Genomic DNA, 14299 nt, shown 5'->3' on the forward strand with positions numbered 1-14299 from the left:
ACAGGTCTGTGACAGACAGAAATCTTGCTTGTTTGTAGGCGACCAAATACTTATTTTCCACCATTATTTACAAATAAATTATTTAAAAATCAGACAATGTGATTTTCTGATTTTTTTTCTCAGTTTGTCTCTCATGGTTGAGTCTACCTATGATGTCAATCACAGCCTCTCTCATTTTTTAAGTGGGAGAACTTGCACAATTGGTGACTGACTAAATACTTTTTTTCCCACTGTATATATAAATTATAATAATTAGTATTTTTGTTCATTTGCTGCCAATATTCTCTCTCTCGCCAGCTCACTGTCTATGTCTCTCGCCCATTCTCCCTCTACCATTATCTCTATTTAGCACCTCAGATGTGTAAATGAAGTCAGCGCTAATAGCATGCCATCATCATCATCATCACCATCACCGCTGTTTGCACCTTCACTGCTCTCCTGTTGCCCACGGAAACCTCCTCCTCCTCATCCTCATGTCTCCCTGCGCTGCTGCTGCTGGAAAAGTTCGTACACCTCAGCTTTTCATTACCTGCTTTAGAACCAGGGAAAATATCACACATACACACACACACACACACACACTCCTGCTGGAGCTGGGGGATGCTCTGCCCTAATCTCTCCCAGGGGGACGCCGAACCGGAGAGAGACTGCTGCTGAAGGAGAGTACAAGCAGCACCTGAACCCCAGGGGTCTGAAAACATCTCCATCCTTCTGCCTGAATGAAGCCCCCCCCCCAGTGCAGAAGCTCCACCCACACAGCTACACACAGCCTCTGCGTCCAAAAAGGAAAGTCATTGATGATACACAATACCAGTCAAAAGTTTTAGAACACCCCAACATTTTACCATCTTAGCAATGACTCTATATATATACATACTGCCACTCAAACGGTTAAACCTGCAGCTCCAGACCTTCTGAGACTGAGACATGCTCCAGCGTTAAGCTGAACTACAAGGTGTTGTCACCAGGACATTGCTTGTTCATGGCTTTGCTTCATCAGAGTCTTGCTTGTTCAGCATCTTGCTTCACCAAGGCCTTGCCCATGATCTCGCTGTGCTATGTTCTTGCTTTATGAGGGTCTTGCTTGTCCATAATCTTGTTTTGCTAGGTCCTTGTCTGCCCATTGTCTTGCTTCACCAGGGCCTTGAGTCTCCATGATCTTACTTAAGAATGCTTCACCCCCCAATAATATCTGGACACCAGAGGTCCTGTGATGATGAGTAGGGTGGTGTGTGTGTGTGTGTGTGGGGGGGGGTTAACAAACTGAAAGCATGAGCTGCTTTGTGTTGTTCTGAAAGCCGTTAGAGTCACCAAACCTCTCAGCTAAAGCTAATCACTCATTTAGCACATAATACATTAGCACCTCACCCCCACGAGCGAGCGCTAATGAATAATTATGGGAAATATGTGAGAGGGTGATGACAGCGCAACCCTCCACTGACATTCTACACCCCCAATCTGTGCTTCTCAATGTGTGTGTGTGTGTGTGGGTGTGTGTGTGTGAGTGCGAGTGTGTGTGTTTCTGCTGTTGTTCTCATTCATTCAGCTTTTTATTGTGCCAGTTTGAGCCTGGAGGACAAAGCCCTGCAGATAGAGAGAGAGAGAGAGAGAGACAGAGAGAGAGAGAGAGAGAGAGAGAGATAGAGAGACAGAGAGAGAAAGAGAGAAAGAGCAAGAGAGCGAGAAACAGATAGAGAGCAATAGAGACAGATCGAGACAGCGAGAGAGAGAGAGAGAGAGAGAGAGAGAGAGAGATATTACTTATTTAAGATGTGTGACATTGAAAGAGAGGCAAAAAAGAAAGGGATGAAAAATGAAGATGAAAGAAAGGAAACAGGAGAACAAAGAAAAAGATCAGAAAGAGAAATACACAAAGAACAAAGACACAAAAGAGAAAAAAAAACAGTGAAACAAATATAACAAAAATTATATATATATATATATATATATGAAGATAAAAGCAATAAAGAAATCAGTGGAAAAAATATGGGAAACAATAGAACAAAGAAGAAGGAAAAAATGAAAGAAAACACAAAAGAAATGAGAAATAAACAAGAAAGACAAAAGAAAGGAAAAATAATAACGAAAAACTAGAAAAAATAAATTAAAGGGAAAAAAAACAGAAAAAAGACAAAGAGCAGAGAATGAAACTGGAGAAAAAGAGAAACTAGAAAAGACTGAAATTGAAAGAAAGAAACTAAATAAAAGAAAAAAAAACAGACAAAGACAAACGACAAGAAGAGAAAAGAAAAAACTACAAAACAAAAGAAAAGCGAGAAAATCAAAGAGAGTGAAGGATGAGAAAGGAGAGAAAGATGAAAGAGAGGTGGAAGGAAAGGGAGACACACCTTCATCTCAGAAACATCAGACAGCTTTGTGTGTTAATGACACACACACACACACACACACACACGGTGGGTAGGATGGGGAAGGGGCTGATGGAGGATCGTCTCATGTATTATGGAGGTGTGAAACCTCCAGAGGGTGTGTGTGTGTGTGTGTGTGTGTGAGTGTGTGAGTGTGTGTGTGTGTATTGGGGTGATCTTCTTTGAGTCAAAGGTAAGTGAAGAGCACATGAATTACTAATCCAATCTCCACCAGACAGTGGATGAATGAGTGAGTGTGTGTGTCTGTGTGTGTGTGGGGGGGGGGGCTGTGTGTGTGTGAGAGAGAGAGAGGGCAAGTGTGTAACAGGACGTCTTTGAAGATTAACGCTCGTAAAACACCATCAGGTAGAGACCAATACTGTCACTAATACAAAGAAAGAGAGAGACACCTCTAACACACTCCACACACTGTTACACCACTGACCCCTAACACACTCCACACTGTTACACCACTGACCCCTAACACACTCCACACTGTTACACCACTGACCTCTAACACACTCCACACCGTTACATTACATATGTTCTCTCTCATTGGTTTGCTAATAATAATTTTAGTATTAATAATAAGAATACTACTACTAATATTAATATTAATAATAATAATAATAATATTAATATTAATAATAATGACAGAATTCGTTTGTTTTTCTTATTTTATTCTATTGCTTTTCTAAAGCTTCAGCATGAGAGAGAGATTCAGTCCTAACTGTAGTAAAGGCAGCTATGTCAGTGCGTGAGTATGGGAGGAGGAGAATAGCACAGGCTGCTTAACCTAAAAACTGGGGTCAAACTGAGGTCTAACACACACACACACACACACACACACACACACACACACACACACACACTAAAGTGATGTACTAGAACTTGACACTTTTCCATGGTTTCATGGCACTTAGGGACTGTACAGTGAGCTGCAGAGATGGCTTCACACACACACACACACACACACACACACACACACACACACACACACACACACACACACACACACACACACACACGCACATCCATTATTGATTGGTGCCAACCAGCGGTGTCCTTTTCCTTTCCTCAGTGACAAGATGAATGGGTCAATAAGAGACAGAAGCAGAACAGAGAGGCAGAGAGTGTGTATGTGTGGTGATGTAGCTCCGCCTCCTCAGTGTATATCACAATACCTACATTTAGAGCGTTATTAATATTCACTCTAATGAGAGACTGTAGCTCCTCCTCCTCAGTGTATATCACAATACCTACATTTAGAGTTATTAATATTCACCCTAATGAGAGACTGTAGCTCCGCCTCCTCAGTGTATATCACAATACCTACATTTAGAGCGTTATTAGTTAAGGTGTCCAGAAATATGTGGACATATTGTGTACATCCAGAATATGGATGGACGTGTTATGTCTGGGAAACCAGTTTGGATTTAGCTGACATCACTTCCCATCCTACAGTCTGAGCACTGCATACGCTCCATCTGCAGGATTATACATAAACATGTCCCGTACGCGTGACCACCCTGGACCCCCACAGTGCAATAACACACCTGGGGCCAAACGAGGGGACTGCCAGATACAACAGCTACACCCTGCTGACCATCAGAGGAGAAGAAGGTCCAAAGAACGTCCAGCTTTTACACGCATCCAGAGCCAAAACTCCATCAGCGTAGAGCCCTTGGACCCTCGGAGCTCACAGTACATCGGGGTCCCGGCCCGAATCTGCTGGGATTCTTTATCCACTCAACACGCCAGCGCTCCTCCATTTGATTCATTTGAATCTTTTCTTCTGCTCCTCAGAAGCTCTTTGATCTCACACTTCAGATGGACTGACCTCCAGCTGTGAAAGGGGGTGTGTTTAGAATAAAAAGCAGAGCTAGCTTACACATCTCCACACACACACACACACTCACACACACACACAGCTCTGTTCTGGACGGTTTCCTTCATCGTCAAACTGCAGACAACATTCCTAGATACACTGTATGTCCAAATACTTATGGACACACTTTCCAATAAATGCATTCAGCTACTTTAAGCTGCACCCATTGCTGACACATGTGCAAATGCACACACAGCTTGTTAAGTCCCTGTAGAGAAGAAGTACTGCCAATAGAATAGGACTCTCTGGAGCAGATCAACATCATGACCCTATTGGCTCCATGCTGCCTAATAATGCCAGGCGTGGGCTAGAGGGGTATAATAAAGACCCCCAGCATTGAGCTGTGGAGCAGTGGAGGAGCTGTGTTCTCTGGAATGATGGTGGAGGAGCTTCATCCAGTACGTTGTGATAAGATGAGTTGATCCTCATCCAACATCCCGACCTCTGTAACGTTCCTGTCGCTGAATGCAATCAATCAAATCCTCACAGCAATGCTTGTTCTCCAACATCTAGTAGAAAGTCTTCTTCTCTGGACAGTAGAGACAGTTACTCCAACAGAAGCAGCATCAGCTCTTTAATAGCCTTGATTTCTAAAGAAACAGTGAACGAGCAGGTGTCCCAAAACTTTTGTCAATTCATTGAATCTGAAGAAGGGAAGACCTCCAAGCTTTCGACAGGTTCTGAAGGACTCCGGTTTTGTTCCGAGTTCAGCAGCATTGTTTACCAGCTAACCTCCAACGATTAAAACATCAGTGGAGGCAGAAGGTCTGGATCCGTGCATAATTCATGCAGGCGCTCCTGCGGAGACACGGCCCGTCTGCCTAATGAAGGAACTGGCCGTTTGAAGTCTGCCGTCCGACGCTCCGCTGCATATCATGAATAATAGTACCCGAGGTAAAGGATCGCTCCAGAGCCGCCTGCATTATTCCAGGCCCGCTGACACTCGCGGACGCCCATCTGTTCCAGAAACATCTCTTCACGCTCCAGAACGAGCTGTCCACTCTCTCCAACTGCTCCCAAACAGGAAGCATGTGGTCAAACACACGGCAGGTCAGGTCACTCCAACACGGACACAAGTGCTGAAACCCACCGCTGTTTCAGACCACCTCCTAATCACGGACCCCTACACAGGAGCACTACAGCACTGTTATAGGGAACAGAAATAGTCCCCTAGACTGGAGCACTAGAACACTGTTACAGGGTACATACATAGTCCCCTAATCACTATTCCCTAGACTGGAGCACTAGAACACTGTTATAGGGTACATACATAGTCCCCTAATCACTATTCCCTAGACTGGAGCACTACAACACTGTTATAGGGAACAGAAATAGCCCCCTAATCACTACTCCCTAGACTGGAGCACTACAACACTGTTATAGGGAACAGAAATAGCCCCCTAATCACTACTCCCTAGACTTGTGCACTAGAACACTGTTATAGGGGACATAAATAGTCCCCTAATCACTATTCCCTAGACTGGAGAACTACAACACTGTTATAGGGAACATAAATAGCCCCCTAATCACTACTCCCTAGACTGAAGCACTAGAACACTGTTATAGGGAATAAAAATAGGCCCCTAGACTTGTGCACTAGAACACTGTTATAGGGAATAAAAATAGGCCCCTAGACTTGTGCACTAGAACACTGTTATAGGGGACATAAATAGTCCCCTAGACTGAAGCACTAGAACACTGTTATAGGGGACATAAATAGTCCCCTAATCACTATTCCCTAGACTGAAGCACTAGAACACTGTTATAGGGAATAAAAATAGGCCCCTAGACTTGTGCACTAGAACACTGTTATAGGGGACATAAATAGTCCCCTAGACTGAAGCACTAGAACACTGTTATAGGGGACATAAATAGTCCCCTAATCACTATTCCCTAGACTGAAGCACTAGAACACTGTTATAGGGAATAAAAATAGGCCCCTAGACTTGTGCACTAGAACACTGTTATAGGGAATAAAAATAGGCCCCTAGACTTGTGCACTAGAACACTGTTATAGGGGACATAAATAGTCCCCTAGACTGAAGCACTAGAACACTGTTATAGGGGACATAAATAGTCTCCTAATCACTATTCCCTAGACTGAAGCACTAGAACACTGTTATAGGGGACATAAATAGTCTCCTAATCACTATTCCCTAGACTGAAGCACTAGAACACTGTTATAGGGAACAGAAATAGTCCAATAATCAGTGTTCCCTACATTAGAACACTAGAACACTGGTTCTCAGACTATTTCTGTACCTATATAATAGTGTTCTAGAGTTCTAATGCAGGGAACATCTTTATAGGGAACAGAATCATCAATCGTTAATCAATGTTCTAGTGTTCCAATGTAGGGAACAGAGTTATCGACAGTACGGAGAACTATAATAGAACTATAATAGAGTGGAGCACTATATAGAACACTATTAAATGGAACCGTAATGACCCCTTAATCACGGTTCTCTACACTGGAGAAACCGAACATCATAACAGGGAACAGGTATGACGCTAATCACGGTTCCTTACAGTGTTCCCTTACCACTGTTCCTGCATTAGAGGACTAGAACACCACCATAGGGAACATCATTGACCTCAGTCATCCCGGTTCCCTACAGTGGAGATCTAGAACATTATGTGTTAGCTGTGGTGATAAAGACCACCGGTGTTTTGAATTTTTTTTTTAAATAAGGGTTCTTCGAGCGACGACAGAGAAGAACCCTTTTTGGTTGCAGACAGAGCCGGCCCAATTACAAGGCTCGCGTCAGGCCCCAACGCCACCAGGGGGCCCCCAAGAGCACCAAGCTATCATGATAAAAAAGATATATTTGAAAAATAACATATAATAATTAAAGGAAATGTTATTACACAGATAAAAGTTTATTTAAAAAATAAATATATTATATTTATATATAAATATATATATATATATAAGCATTTTTATATGAATTTATGTTCATAGCTGGTTCACCAGTACCAGGTTAATCAGCTCCAGCTGTCGGCTGCTGCTGCCACTGTTGGGCAAATGCAGATCTGCACCGTTTGGGTGGTGGATAAAGGCCCGGGCGCTTCAGCGTATTGCGCAATATCTCTCTCCCTATGAAATGAAGACGCATCTGGTGCTGAGGTGGTGGGACGGGGGGTCCAAATTAAGATACATCTACATGTACGGCATATAGCTGACGCTCGTATTACAGAGGAGGGCGGATGCAGTGTTAGGAGTCTTGCCCGAGGACTCTGATTGGTGTATTGATGTATTGGTCTTCTTAGGGTCCCATAAAGGCTTGGGCCGGCCCCTCTCTTTTATAAAGAAGCATGTGGAGTGTGAGGAAGGTTTCAGACCGTCCGGAGTCCGGAGTGGAGCAGGAGTCTGAGTCCTCAGAGGAAATTAATTAGCGGCTTTAGCGATGTTATACTAATAATAAACAGGAACACAGAGGAGGCTCAGCTGGGTGCAGGAGATACAAGAGGACAGGACGCAGATGTTTCACTGGCAGGGCATCAAACACACACACACACACACACACACACACACACACACACACACACACACACACACACACACAAAATGATCAGCCTGGCGCTCACTATAGGCTTTTGCCCTTTTGCTTCAAATAACCGCCTCTCTCTCTCTCTCTCTCACTCTCTCTCTCTCTCTCTCTCTCTCTCTCTCTCTCTCTGTCTCTCTCTCTCTCTCTCTCTCTCTCTTTCTCTCGCTCTCTCTCTATCTCTCTCTTTCTCTCTCTCTCTCTCTCTCTCTCTGTGTGTCTCTGTGTCTCTCTCTCTCTCTCTCTCTCTCTCTCTCTCTCTCTGTGTGTGTGTGTGTCTCTGTGTCTCTCTCTCTGTCTCTCTCTCTCTGTCTGTTTCTTTGTCTCTCTGCCCCCAGCCCTCAGTGTGTGTGGGTGTGTGTGTGTGGTGTTTAGCAGTCAGGCTGGTCAGGCTGGTCATTAGACAGCTGTGTAACTGATATATCCCCCCTCCCTCCTGAAGCTCGATGTAAAATTAATGACACTCTTTGCATCGCTGGACTAACGAGGGCACAGGAACAAACACCACTACTGAACTGCACTCCTCACACACACACACACACACACACACACACACACCATTCAGACACTGGTTTTACCACATTCTGCGGCAATTAAAAATCTGATCAATTTCCATCAAATGTGTAAAAACCTGTAAATCCGCCTGAATCCTGTTTATTATGAGGGTTTGAACGAGGGTCCTTCTGAGGGTCCTCAGGTGACTCCGGTTCACTCAGACACTAAAGCACAGGGGTTGGAGTCAGGGCCGGAGTTCACAAACTATCCAAATCCAGGTCATGTCCTAAAATCTGCGTTTCAGACCCACATCTATAATAAATAAGGCCAGTCTAAAACACCACCCATCATTTCTGCACCACTGGCTGCACATCAGGGCTCAGGGCCCAGGGCCCAGTGACAGGCGGTCAGCTCTCACAGCGGCTACGACAGCCAGGTGAGAATCAAGCCCAAGTCCATCTACGTCCACCTTTTCTATGGAACACTGGGTGGAGCTGCAGGAGAACCTCTCTCCAGAACTGTGGAACGTCGCATAGGCCGAGTCATGGGTGCATGTAGATGCAGGTACATACACTGACCAGCCATAGCATTATCCGCACCTGCCCAAGATTCAGGCATGGACTCCACATGACCTCTGAAGGTGTCCTGCTGTGTCCTGTAAGTTGCAAGGTGGGACCTCCATGAGCTTTAATCAGCCTTGAGTGTCCATGATCCTTGGTTGTCCTTCCTGGGAGCACTTTAGGTAGGTACTGACCACTCCACAGGACCCGCCTGACGTTTTGGAGATGTTCTGACCCAGTGGTCTAGAACTTCACAGTTTGGTTCTTGTCAAATCCTGAGTCCACGCCTTGACAGGAGCCTCTGTAGATGACCCCCTTCACCTTCGTCAGTGGTGCTAATGTTATGACTGATCGGTGTACTGGCCAGGTGTGGTGGTGAGAAGGCGGGGCTTAAGGAGGCATGTTTATAGCTGTAGAATTCCATACGTGACGTGATGAAATCAATGGGAAACCCTGGATATGGAGTCTGGTTCCTAAAAAACAGGACGTCTGGTCTCCCTAATTAGCATAATAATTAGCCCTGTTGTTTTATCACCTAGTTGTTCTCGGGGAAAGCTTCCACGAGAGATTTAATTTTTTGGGGAGAATCAAACCAAAACAACCCAAACCACAAACGCATTTACATCCAACCCCAGAAAACAACCGCAGCTCAGACAGCGCAGGCCAGGAGCGGTCAAGGCTAGCTGCTAATGAGCTAGCGAGCGAGGCAATTAGTACACAGTGCTGGAAAGCCCACCAGTGCTCCTAATTAAGAGAATACCTCCGCCTGTTACAGGAGCGAGCGGCTCTGCTATTACGCCCCACAGGGACGAGGAGAGCAGTACTGGGCTACGGACCAGAGCCCACTGGAGAGATCTGGAGGCAGGCCAGACCCTTTAGAGAGAGACACCAGGGTACATGCTATGTCTCAATGATGCTTTAGGCCCCATACTTCCACACAGTCCCAGCATTATCCAAAAATAGCACCTTCCACATCGTCTAGGACACAAAAACAAAGACCAGCTCACCAAGACCCAGGTGATATAGAAGTGCTAAGCTAACAGCAATGGAGTTGAACAGGTTTCGGCTGTTGTAGATTAGCATGTGGACAACCCTGTTACGGGAAGGAGTCCCGTAACCATCCATTACTGCAGATGGAAGGTTTGACCAGCTATGTACCAGCATCATAGACTGGATGAAAGAGTGGACGGCGCGTCCCCGTTTACTTCCAATGTGATGTTGTGAAGCCAAAAATGTCCGAAAAGGAAGCTACTACCTTGTTTGTGCTTGGACATTAGAGGACCACTGAATCCAGAGCATGCACAGTACAGGTCGGGAGGGGGCGAGGCCCAGCGACTGCCTGAGCCCTAGCCTCCCGCCTAACCCTATACCTGCAGGCTAAGTCTGTAAAAACAGCAATATGACAAATTATATGTATGATAAACTTTATATCACAATATATAAAGACATTTTTTATGATATACAATATTTATCGCAAAAGTCATGTTACTCCACATAATTGACTGATATGCACAGTACACTCATAAATTATAAGTTATTACGATACGATAAAATATTCACATTTATTTATTTATTTGTTTGAAGTACATTTACGTTGTCATTTCTGATTCCCTAGGAATTCAGAGTAAGTGTATGAGCCAGGTCTAATGACGTCTACATCCCAAGTGGACTCTCTGAAAGTGCACTGAAAGTCCACCTTATCCCCCCTGCAGCCTGGATGGAAGATTGGATCCGACAGCCCAACAGCCCTGTGGACTTCCTCTGTCCAGACACCACAGATTTATACTGGGCAACAGAAACACACAGATTTTTTTTAACCTAATGACATCCATGTGTCCAGTTTTGTCATAAATCTTTTAATCTCCTCTATTAATAACATGTTCTAATTCTGAACAACAAACATCACTGCACTGCATCCATTCTCTGATTGGATAGAGCAGTACTAAGCTCTTGCTGATCCAATGAGCTCACACTCGCACTTCTACTCCAGGGCAAATGGGGAAAAAACACAGCGCATCCAACAAGAAGCAATGCCTTCTCTATCTTTGATACAGCAATCAAAACAGAGACCCTAGCAACCACTTAGCATGACCACCTGCTGATGCAACATCATGCATCTAGCAATAAATACACTGTACCAACTACCTGAGATATTACTGGAACCACTTAACATCCACTTAGCACAGCAACCACCTACAAATACCCCAGCAACCATCAACGATACCATTAGGAAAAACAAAAAAGCATCCAACAATAATGAAAGCCTCATCCTTCTTTTATACTGCAAAAAAAAAAAACATGGTAGCATCACCCTAGCAACCACCTGATATATTATAGCAACCATTTAGCAACTGCCTTGCAACCACCAGAGATACCATCAGGATAAAACAAGAAAGAAAGCCTCATCCTTGATTGGAACACCCTAGAAACCACGTAACAACCACTTATCATTACCTGAGCAACTATGAGAAACAATATGGCAATCATCTACCAGAACCCTAGCAACCATCAAAGATACCATTGGGAAAAAAACAACAACAGCAACACATCCATCAAGAATTAAAGCATAGTTCATTGTTTATACAGCAATAAAAACATGGTAACATTACCATAGCATCCACCAGAGATACCGTCAGGAAAAAACATGGTGTATCCAACAAGAAGGAAAGCCTTGTTCTTGGGTGGAACACCCTGGAAACCACTTAACAAAAACTTAGCTTCACCTGAGGAACCATGAGGAACAATATAGGAATTGTAGCAGCCACCTAGCAAACCCCTAGCAACCATCAAAGATACTACTGGGATAAAAAAAAAAAACATCCAACAAGAATGAATGCCTCCTTCATCTTTTATACAGCTATAAAAATACAGTAGCAATAAAAGCAATAAAAATATCAGCACCCTAGCACCTACCTGGTATATTATAGCAACCACTTAGCAACTGCCAAGCAACCACCAGAGATACCACCAGGAAAAAAATATAGTGCATCCAACAAAAAGGAAAGCCTCATCCATCTTTTATACAGCAATTAAAACCTAGGATCCCTGATGAAACCAACTGGGATACCATTGCAACATCCTACAAACCACCTAGCATCCTACAACCACTTAGAATTCCCCTGGTAACCACCAGGAATGCCACAGCAACCACCTAGCAACACTCTAGCAACCACTAAAGATGAAGAGTTGAAACCTCTGGAGGAAAAACACAGCGCATCCAACAAGCATGAAACACAAGACCCAGCATCACCTACCCCCTAATTGCTCATAGTGAGGTCAGGATGTTGGAGGATGATCAGCACCCCACCTCATTAACCCAAAGGTACTGGATGGAGCTCCACCACCATCATTCATCATCATCAGGGTCAATGGGGTCATGTTTATCTGCTCCAGAGAGTTCTATCCCAGTGCGCTCTGGTTGGGTGCCTTGCTCAAGGGCACCTCAGACATACCGAATGCCAGCCCTAGAGATCAAACCAGCAACCTTCTGGCCCCAAGCATGCCTCTCTAAGCCGTAGGCCACGGCCGCCCAACTACAAACAAGTGACGATGAATGGAAGTCACATGTGTGGCTCTGGGTCCTCGCAGAACTGTGTGCTGTGGGTGGCATTCCAGGGGGTTTGTAGGTGCCAGTGAAGAGGGACAACAGCTTCAGCCCTTATTAAATCGGCCTGCTTCGCCCAGCGTCCCTGAACTGCCATGCGGAGCCGACAGAGCGCTGCTCAAAACTCTCTCTCTACTGAGAGCTAATGAAGGTTCCTTCCCCTACATTATGCATGCCTCACTCAGCCAGAGAGAGAGAGGGGGCTGGACGGTGTGGGGGCATGAAGACACCTTCAAGAAGCAGCTTGTTTAAACAGAAACCTTCCTGCTGCAAGAGAAACCCCCCAAAACTGGAGGTTATCCAGCTCTTAAGAGACACGAGATGGACAAAAGTATTGGGACACCTGCTCATTCAGGGTTTCCTTAGAAATCAGTGGTATTAAAGAGCTGATCCTGCTTTTGTTGGAGTAACTGTCTCTGCTGTCCACAGAAGAAGGCTTTCGGCTAGATTTTGGAGGAGGAGCATTGCTGTGAGAATTTGATTGCATTCAGTAGTAAGAGCATTAGTGAGGTCAGGATGTTGGATGATGATGATCACAACCACCTCACCTCATCATCCCCAACGTTAAGTACTGGATGGAGCTCCATCACCATCATCCCAGAGAACACAGCTCTTCCACTGCTCCACAGCTCAATTGAGCTGGGGCTTTACACCCCTCTAGCCCACGCCTGGCATTATTATTAGGCAGCATGGAGCCAATAGGGTCATGATGTTGATCTGCTCCAGAGAGTCCTATTCTATTGGCAGTACTTCTTCTCTACAGGGACTAGACCAGCAATGTCAACAATGGGTGCAGCTTAAAGTAGCTGAACACATTCATTAAAAGGGTGTCCACAAACATTTGGACATATGTCCGCTATCCTCTCCTACAACTGGCCAGAGAATACCTGCCAAACGATTAGCCTAGCCTCTGTCCACATCCTCCCGTAACAGACAGGCTTCAGCCACGGAGAGGCCCAGAGCCACAGCACTGTCTCACCGATGATGCTAGCGTGGCTAGAATGAGAGACCCAGCATCACCTACCTCCAGAGGGAGCTCTCGAGGACCTTGGTAGAATCCGCATGGTAGTACTTGGTGAGGATGAGGATGACCTGTGGAGAAAGACAGGCAGACAGACAGGTTCAGTTGTAATATTGTCTGAAAGCAACCAATCAACCTCATTAACCAATCAGAAACCAGACCTCAAATCCGTACTGTGTCCCAATTGCATACTAACCACTAATAGTAACTAGTGTTTGATTATGTAGCATGTAGTGTAGATCAAAGTGTCCAAGCTGAGTGTACACCCCCCCCCAATCATTATCCCACAATGCAACTTAAAGGGAGGAGCTATCCACATCTGGATCATTTATTAGAAAAAACAATGGTGGATAACGATGCAAGTGAAGTTGCAGTGGCGTATGTTGGCATAGCAACGCTTCATCACTTCCTATCAGGAATATTTAGTGCACTACCCTGCCAAACCCTCACTACTAAGATTAGTGCTATACCTGTTAGTATTAGTGTGTACTGCACAATTGGGACACAGCCGCTGACTTTTGCACTTTCTGCAGTTCTATGCTATTTGGCAAGTGCACTAGAAGGGTGTCCACAAACATTTGGACGTGTAGCGTATGAGGATTTGACGGGAATGTGTTTGTTTGTTTGTTTGCTGGTGGTTAATTGTCCACCTCCACGTGACGGCTGACCCCTCGGCGCAGGGTAAGAGTGAGGGATCTGCAGCTACACAGAGGCCTTTGAGGGCTCTGCAGCATCTCGTGTAGTAAACAGCCTCGGGTGCTAAACAAACAGCCGCTCTCCAGCTCACCAGCAGCCCAGGGTGAGCGCTACTCTCACA

At 45.0% G+C, this 14299-nt stretch overlaps 1 protein-coding gene across 1 annotated transcript in view; it reads right to left on the reverse strand.

The window, feature by feature from the left end:
- The window catches only part of sorcs2 (sortilin-related VPS10 domain containing receptor 2), a 134638-nt gene extending 121090 nt beyond the window's left edge, over window positions 1–13548 (reverse strand). The window contains exon 1 of the mRNA XM_072687131.1: window positions 13486–13548. The gene's annotated coding sequence lies outside the window, so the exon portion shown is untranslated. The remainder of the gene's footprint in view (window positions 1–13485) is intronic.
- Window positions 13549–14299: the final 751 nt, after the last annotated feature.

This window comes from Salminus brasiliensis, chromosome 9, assembly GCF_030463535.1.
Source record: "Salminus brasiliensis chromosome 9, fSalBra1.hap2, whole genome shotgun sequence".
Taxonomy (NCBI): Eukaryota; Metazoa; Chordata; class Actinopteri; order Characiformes; family Bryconidae; genus Salminus; species Salminus brasiliensis.